This window comes from Centruroides vittatus, unplaced genomic scaffold, assembly GCF_030686945.1.
Source record: "Centruroides vittatus isolate TY-2023 unplaced genomic scaffold, ASM3068694v2 contig_2696, whole genome shotgun sequence".
Lineage (NCBI taxonomy): Eukaryota > Metazoa > Arthropoda > Arachnida > Scorpiones > Buthidae > Centruroides > Centruroides vittatus.
The window spans coordinates 257,288-265,116 of NW_027121716.1; positions in this window are offsets into that span (position 1 = coordinate 257,288).

Sequence of the window (7,829 nt, forward strand, 5' to 3'; positions counted from 1 at the left end):
TTGTACATTTTGTTAATCTTATGTTAGTAAATAGGATGTACTACAGTACTTATTTGCACCATTTATATACTGTGAATATTTTAAACCATTTATGAACTTGTTTATTGATACTTTTATTGTAATTTTCAATGTTAGCTGTAAAATATATTGATTCTCTCTTTATTATAAAATTTCAAAATTAAGTTTGTGTAAAACTTTGTAGTCAAATTTTACATAGTCTATATAGCATATTGATTTTATATAACAAAGAAATTATTAAAAATCTATTTTAAAATTTTGTATGAAAATATTTAAAATTTAAACTGTTACTAAATATAGTATATATATTGTTAGGAATAAGAGAATTTAATACTATTTATTGGTAATATATATCTGTAACCACATAATATATTTTGAGCACTTATTCAGCTAAAATTGTTGATAAATATAAATGATTAACTCACTGATATTCATCATTGAATATCAGTACAAAATATGAAAAATGTGATTATTGTTAAAAAAAATTTTTTTTAAAATTTATTTTACAGTTGAGAAAAAATAAATAATGAAAATATTATGTAAATAACATTTCATCTGTTTTTAATCAATAACAGAACTTATTTTTTCAGAATCTGTATTGTTTAATAAACTAATATTTATGATTTTATTTAATAGTGCAGTCAATGTCATCACCATGGCAATGTTTCATTCTAAAAACAAACATATTTTTAGAATATTATGTGTACAGTAATTATTTCTTTCAATATTTAATATTGTTTGGAAATACAATATTATATTTTATAAACTATAATTTATAATAAGAATAGATGTAAAATTTATTAATATTTGACAATGATTAGGAATATTTGTTAGTTGTTTTTAATTCAGATATATTTAAAACTAGTATACAAACAATTTGTTTTTATTGTTTTACATTGCACATTGATATAATAGTCAATATAACATTGATTATTGATGTACAGAATTGATGAGAAAGTTGATCTTATAACAGAATTTCTGCAATTAAAATGTATACTTTTCTTCTGTTTATGTATTGGTTAATAATTTAATTATGAAATGTGCATTGATTTTAATATAAAACTTTACTAGCTGATATACGGAATGAACATTACCAAATGTAACCATTTTTTAAAGCTAGTTTAATCCAATTTTTCATATTTAATAAGAATACTCAGCTGCTAATTATAAAGAAAAATGTTAAAAATTAAAAACAAGTATTTTACATGGTACAGATTGTCAATATATCAGATACTATTTTGATAAGTAATGATCTTGTCAATTCTAATATTACTATTATAAAAAATTGTCTTAATAAATATAAGAACAAATAAATTTTAAGTTTTTCTATTTATTCAGTATAATTTTAATTTATAAGAGGAATTTTGTTAGTAATACAAGCAAGAAGGAATGTTGTAATTTTATTGCAAGTGTCTTTTGTAATTTAACTTATTGTAATAATTAATGAAATATTGCTTATTTCATTAATAAGCTGTTTTACAAAACAATGATTTGTCTTTGTAGATGATTTAAATTTATTAATTTAAAACAATTTTCTTATATGTATAATTTTATTATTCCAAAGTTTGGAGGTATCTTTAATGTTTAATAAAATTTTTATGAAATGTCTTTATTTAAGAATTATTATATAAATGCTACTTTGTGTATTTTTTTAATAAAATAAAAAACATTTTCATAAACTAAAATAACATTAAGTATTTAACACAATCTTGCACATTTAATATCAGGGAAAAAAAATGCTTTGAACCCATTAACACTATCTTTAGAGGCAGATATTGTATACAATGTAAATGCTTTAATAATTAAAAACACAGATAATGTTTAAATAATACAGGAAAAAATATGAAAATTTTATATGCTGTTTATAAGAATAGAATATTTTTAAAAAATTAGCATGAATACAAAATGTCAGAAAAATACCACATTTACTTGCATATAAGACAAGGTTTTTATTTATTTTTCACTGTTTTAAAAACCTAGGTTGTCCTATACACACAAGCAAAGCATTCTTTGCATTTTTGCAATTATTTTTGTCAACCCTGTCTTCATATTTTTTACTGAATGCTCGCTCTCTGATGTTTAAAAACAAAACTATTTTATCTGGGTCATTTGAATCGTTCTTGTGTATTGTCAGGAGTAAAGATGAAAGCAATAGGAAAAGCAAAGCTTTTGAATTGAATTCCTAATTGAAATTCCAAAATTGGCTTACCAGTGGCCAAGCAGTTCTGTTCCCTGAACACTGGGAGTCCGGTTGTGGGTTTGCGCCTTGCCAGAACGGGCTGGCCACGTGGCGTTTTCCGGGTTTTATCTACATCTGTAATGCCTGAATAGGAGCCAGTTACCCTTAAAAAGACTCCCAGAAGGCTTCCCCTGAGCAGAATACAAAGTGTTGCATTGCTGTAACTTAACAAAATTCCAAAATCACACAGGAGTCCAATATAAGTTTTTAATCCATTCCCACTTGAAAACAGATGATTATTCAGAATTCGGAGAAACTCATAAGTATAATTGATGGAAATTGGATTAGACTATTAAGAATGGCAAAAAAGGTTCCCGATTGTCCAGCTTTACATGCACAAATTATGTTGTCAATTTTACAGGGTTTTTTGTTAAAGTTTAAAATGCCAGTAATTTTTGCAGGACAATGTGTGCATTTACATGCATTTGATATTTTATTTGTGATTAAACAAAATAAAATTAGAATTGTATTAATATATCTAATTTTCTTTATTTTGATCTTTAAAGTGACATCTCATCCTCTATGCAAGTAAATATGGTAATTTTGATTTTAAAGTTTATTAATAAGTTTGAAATATCCTGTTGCTTTTATAAATGATAATTTATAATTTGTCAAGTACACTATGTATAACAGCATTCTTCAACCTTTTCACACCTGCAGACTGGCAAAAATAGGAATATGTTGTGAACTGGCAGAAGGTTAAAGATAAAGTGTCTAAGCAGTTTAAGTCTAAGGAAGTCTAAGTGACATGCATGACTGTTGTAGCTTTATTTAAACAATTGCAGTAATACAAAATAAATAAAAACTGTTTATATTTTAATTACAAGTTTAAAATATTATTTTGTTATTACAAAATTTCCTGCCAGTCTACAAAATTTTTTGCAAACCAATGGCTGGTCTGCAGACCTGAGGAACACATATATAAAGTGGATTTTATGGAGTCCTAATTTATAAGGAATAATAACTTTTAAATGTTACAAAATTATTGATCAAAATCAATAAATTAAACTTTATGCTATAAATACATATGAGTTATTTTTGATATTTTAAAGTTGAAATTTTGAAATACAATAACCTTTTGAAATAAAAATGATTTAAGTTATTCTAATTATTTCAAAGGGCTATTCAATTATTCTAAGGGTTTTCAGTTTTAGATATTAAAGCTTTATAAATAGTTTTTTTAATAAAAAAAATTTAGTTAACATTACATTTCCAAAATTATTTAACTTTTATTGTTTTTTAATTTGATACCACTAGAATTTAGAACTGTTCTTCAGGAAAATACAGTATCAAATTAAGTTAATCATTATTTCATTTTGAAATATTGTAAAAAAATAACAACAAATAATGCAAATACCAATGTTTCCTTAATAAGTCTATAGGAAACACTAATTATTGATTATTGAATCATGATATAAAATAATAATATGAACAAATCTCAATGATATCCTATTAATGACTGAAATTCTTAATTCTTGTATGTAATATTGACTTCCTTTTGGCCTATGTCATCAATCTATTCTTATATTCTCTTGTCTTTGACATCCTAATACTTAGCCAATTATAACTATTCCATTTATATTATTGCTAACATTAATATACAGTATTCAAAATCACATTTCTTCTAACAGGAAAGATGAATTAATTAATTATTTTTTTTAGTCAGAATAAACCAATAGTTCTTTTTCTAACATAATTCAAATAAATCAGTTTTATAATCTTAGCTGCTTGAAACAGCTCAAGATTGAGTTCATTCAGCAATTTATTTCATTTCAAGTAATTTTTTTTTATGCTGAATATGTTATCAAAAAGAGTGGATATTTTAATTCATTATCAAATTGATATTCAGAAATTTAAATTATAATTATGATATAACATCTAACAGTTAAAAATAAATAAATAAAACTAAATAAAAATGGTTTATATTTTAAGGAATTATAGTATGGATGATTATAAGGTAATATTTATGTTTATTGAAGTGGAAAAAATTAGTGTCACCACTTTCCGTTAAATAAGGAAAATATGATAAATGTTTGCATTTATTGAACCAAAAACTACAAAATGCACTTATTTACAGCTTCCCCTATAAAATAGAAGAAAAAATATCTTAGAGAAAAAAGGTTGTACTATATTTTTTATAAATGGATATACCAATACTGACTTATTAAATTTATAATAATCTGCATTCAAATTGTTTCATTTCAGTGACTAAAAAAATCTTTATTTCGAAAAAGAAAGTTTTCTTATAAGCAAATATATTATAGAATACATTTTCAATATCTTCTTTGTAAGGAAAGTTGTTTTCAATTTTATTATTTTAAAAATTCTATGTATAGTTTTCAATTATGTAGGTTAAAAATATATTTGCTTTTGTTCCTCACCATGGTTGCATTTTATTTTACATCATTTTATATTTTGTATCCCAATATCTATCATTGTGACAACTTTACAGCCTATATTTTCTTATTTATCGTAAAATTTATATAAAGCAGCTATTTAAAAAAATTTGTAGAAAAATTTTCGATATGAACTCGATGAGATTGCTAACAGACACGAAATGCAATTAGCATGTATTGTGTATGCAAAATATAATTTGATAATGCCAGATTCCAATATGTAGGTTTGTCATATTGGAAGACACTTTTGATTAAAACTAATGCATAATTTTTTTTTATGAATGGAGAATAAATTTTGCATCTTTAATAACAAACTAAGAGTTTCAAAGTAGATCAAACTACATGACAAAATAATCAAGAAATGAAAGTGTTTTTATTAATGTTAATAGAAAGATATTTAATGAAGATCACTTGTAAATTTATGTTTTGAAAAAATAACAATTGGGATATTCAATATAAAAAATTATAATTCGGGAAAACAAAATACGAAATTGACCAGACTGTTTATTAAGAAAGTGATGCAAGCCCATTTTTAGTAAAAATTGAGAAAACAATTATTTAGATATAATTTATGTGAACTTTTTATTAATAGACAATTTTACATATTTTAAACTTGCCATATGCTTTGATCAATTGAAAATCTATTGATAAATGAAATTATGTAATCATTTATTATGAAAGTCTATGCAAGTCTATTTCCCATTGTCTAATTAAATACTGGGTAAGCTAGGATTTAATTGTGCTGTATCATTTTACAATTAGACTTGCCATGTAATAAAAAAATCTATGACTTTTAAAAAAAAATATCTAATTTTCAATAAAACATAAATGGAGGAGGCAGAATTTAAAGCTCTAGATTTATCACAAACCAGACAAGGGTGATTGCCAAGGTTTGAAAACACCACACTTAGAATTGTTTAAAAGTAACACATCAGATGATGCTTCCACATTAGCACATATGTATTTACTTTATGGAGCACTGTCAGAGGAAATGTAATTTATGCTATAAATTGTTGTAATATCACTAAAATATGTAATCATCTAGATCAGCGTTTCTCAACCTGGGGGTCACGGTGATATTAAAGGGGGATCATTTAAAGAGTCAAAAAATCATTTATTATAAACTTATAAACATTTTACTTATAATAAGTACACGTGTAAAGAAAAGAAATTAATGTGATGGTTGCATTTGTTTTTCATTTAAAATTTTCTCCATATGTGGATCTACGTTAGGAACACACAAAAGCAAATTGTTTTTGAGTGATAAAAGACAATTCCTGTATTTAGTTTTTAGCACAACCATAGACGAAAAACCCTTTTTACAGAGATAAGGCGTGGCAAAAGGGATTAATATTTTCAATGCTTCTGTGACTAAATTTCCATATTCGTGTCGACGAGCGAAGCCAAAACATATTTAAATCTTCAGATGTAAATTGCAGTTGTAGCATTTTGTTGGCAGACATTTCGATGAGCTGGTCGTGAATCTCAACCGGTAACTTAGCAGCGGCAACAACATTTTCACTAAACGGATTCAGTACCCATCTCTTCGAGAAATCATTTTTATCTTCCGGGAAATACTCTTGTCAACTGAGTTTTTAGCTCACGCAAATGCATCTTCATGCAATCCAAACTGTGGTGAATAATAGTGTCTTGTTCATTGAAAATTTTCTCAATATAATCCAAAGTGAGTGGAAACATATCCAAATTTTTGCTTTGAAGGAGAATAATCCAGATATCAAGCTTCTTAATGAAGGCATGAACTTTGTCATTAATAAAATGTTTTTATCACGTTCTTGTAAATTCACATTCGAGTCGTTTAAATGCGAAAATACATCAGCTAAGTCAACAACAACATACACTCATTACTCTGTAAAAACAATGAGAATGGCATTTGTTTATCCTGGAAAAATATTATTAATTCATCTTGCAATTCCAATACCTGGGTTAACACTTTCCCTCGCAATAACCATCTAACTTCTGTATGGAAAAGAAGAGATTTACTAGTAGACTTTATCTATGTTTTTGAATCAGTTGAAATGCAAACCCTTAAATATCTCAATACAGTGGTACCTTGGTATTCGAACATAATCCGTTCCAGAAAGAGGTTCGAGTACCAATATGTTCGAACTCCAAATCATTTTTTCCCATTACAAATAATGTAAAATAGATTAATGCGTTCCAATCCCCAGTTGATTCGCTAGTATGTTTTTTATTGTTTCTTTATTCTTTAAAATAGTCGATATCGTCGACTTAGCCATAGAATATTTGACAGCAAGATCCGAAACACGCACTCCATTTTCGTGTTTAGCAATGATTTCTTTTTTCAGTTCGATTGTTGTTCTCACTGTTTTCCTTTTCACTTGACCACTTTCACTTTTATTCTTCTTGGGACCCATGTTTAAGGGCTAATAAATCAAAAGAAAAGGATGCTAATTCAAAAAATATAGCACAGCCTAAGTTAATGTGCATGCCAAACAATGACTGTCTCGTAAAGACCAACAACTGCCGTATTATCGGGCTAGCAAATGGCTATAGTAATATTAATAATTTAAGATAATTTGGTACTAGAGTTAGGCGTTAAGCGCCATCTCTTGCTAAATTTAATAATTGGAATTTTAATTAAATAATTTAAATAAATTTAGGCCTAACTGGACTGTCTCGTAACTGACGCCGACGCCACGGCGGCGGCGTCGGCGTCGACTTGGCGGGCTTTCCCGTTCGAGTACCAAAATTTTGTTCGGGAACAGGGGCATTTTTTTTTCGAAATTTTTGGTCGAGTACCGATTTGTTCGGGCTCTGAAACGTTCGAGTACCGAGGTATGACTGTACAAGGAAAAATGGATACTTGCACCACTTCCATAATGAACTGTTCATTTAATTTCAGTAGACAATATATAAATGAATATAATACTTTTAATTTTATTTAATTTTCAAATATATTTATTTATTTAAAATTAATATAAACAAGAATAGAATTAAATATATAAAAAGTAATAATTACATAATAATATAAATAGGAAAAAAGGAAATATAAGGATGATTTATTATTGAAAACATTAAAGTTGATTTAGCATTTATTAAATGATATAAATATGGATCATTCGACAATGAATATGATTCATAATCATTACAACAATGGAAATATGTAAAATAAACTTTAATATAATGCAAACATG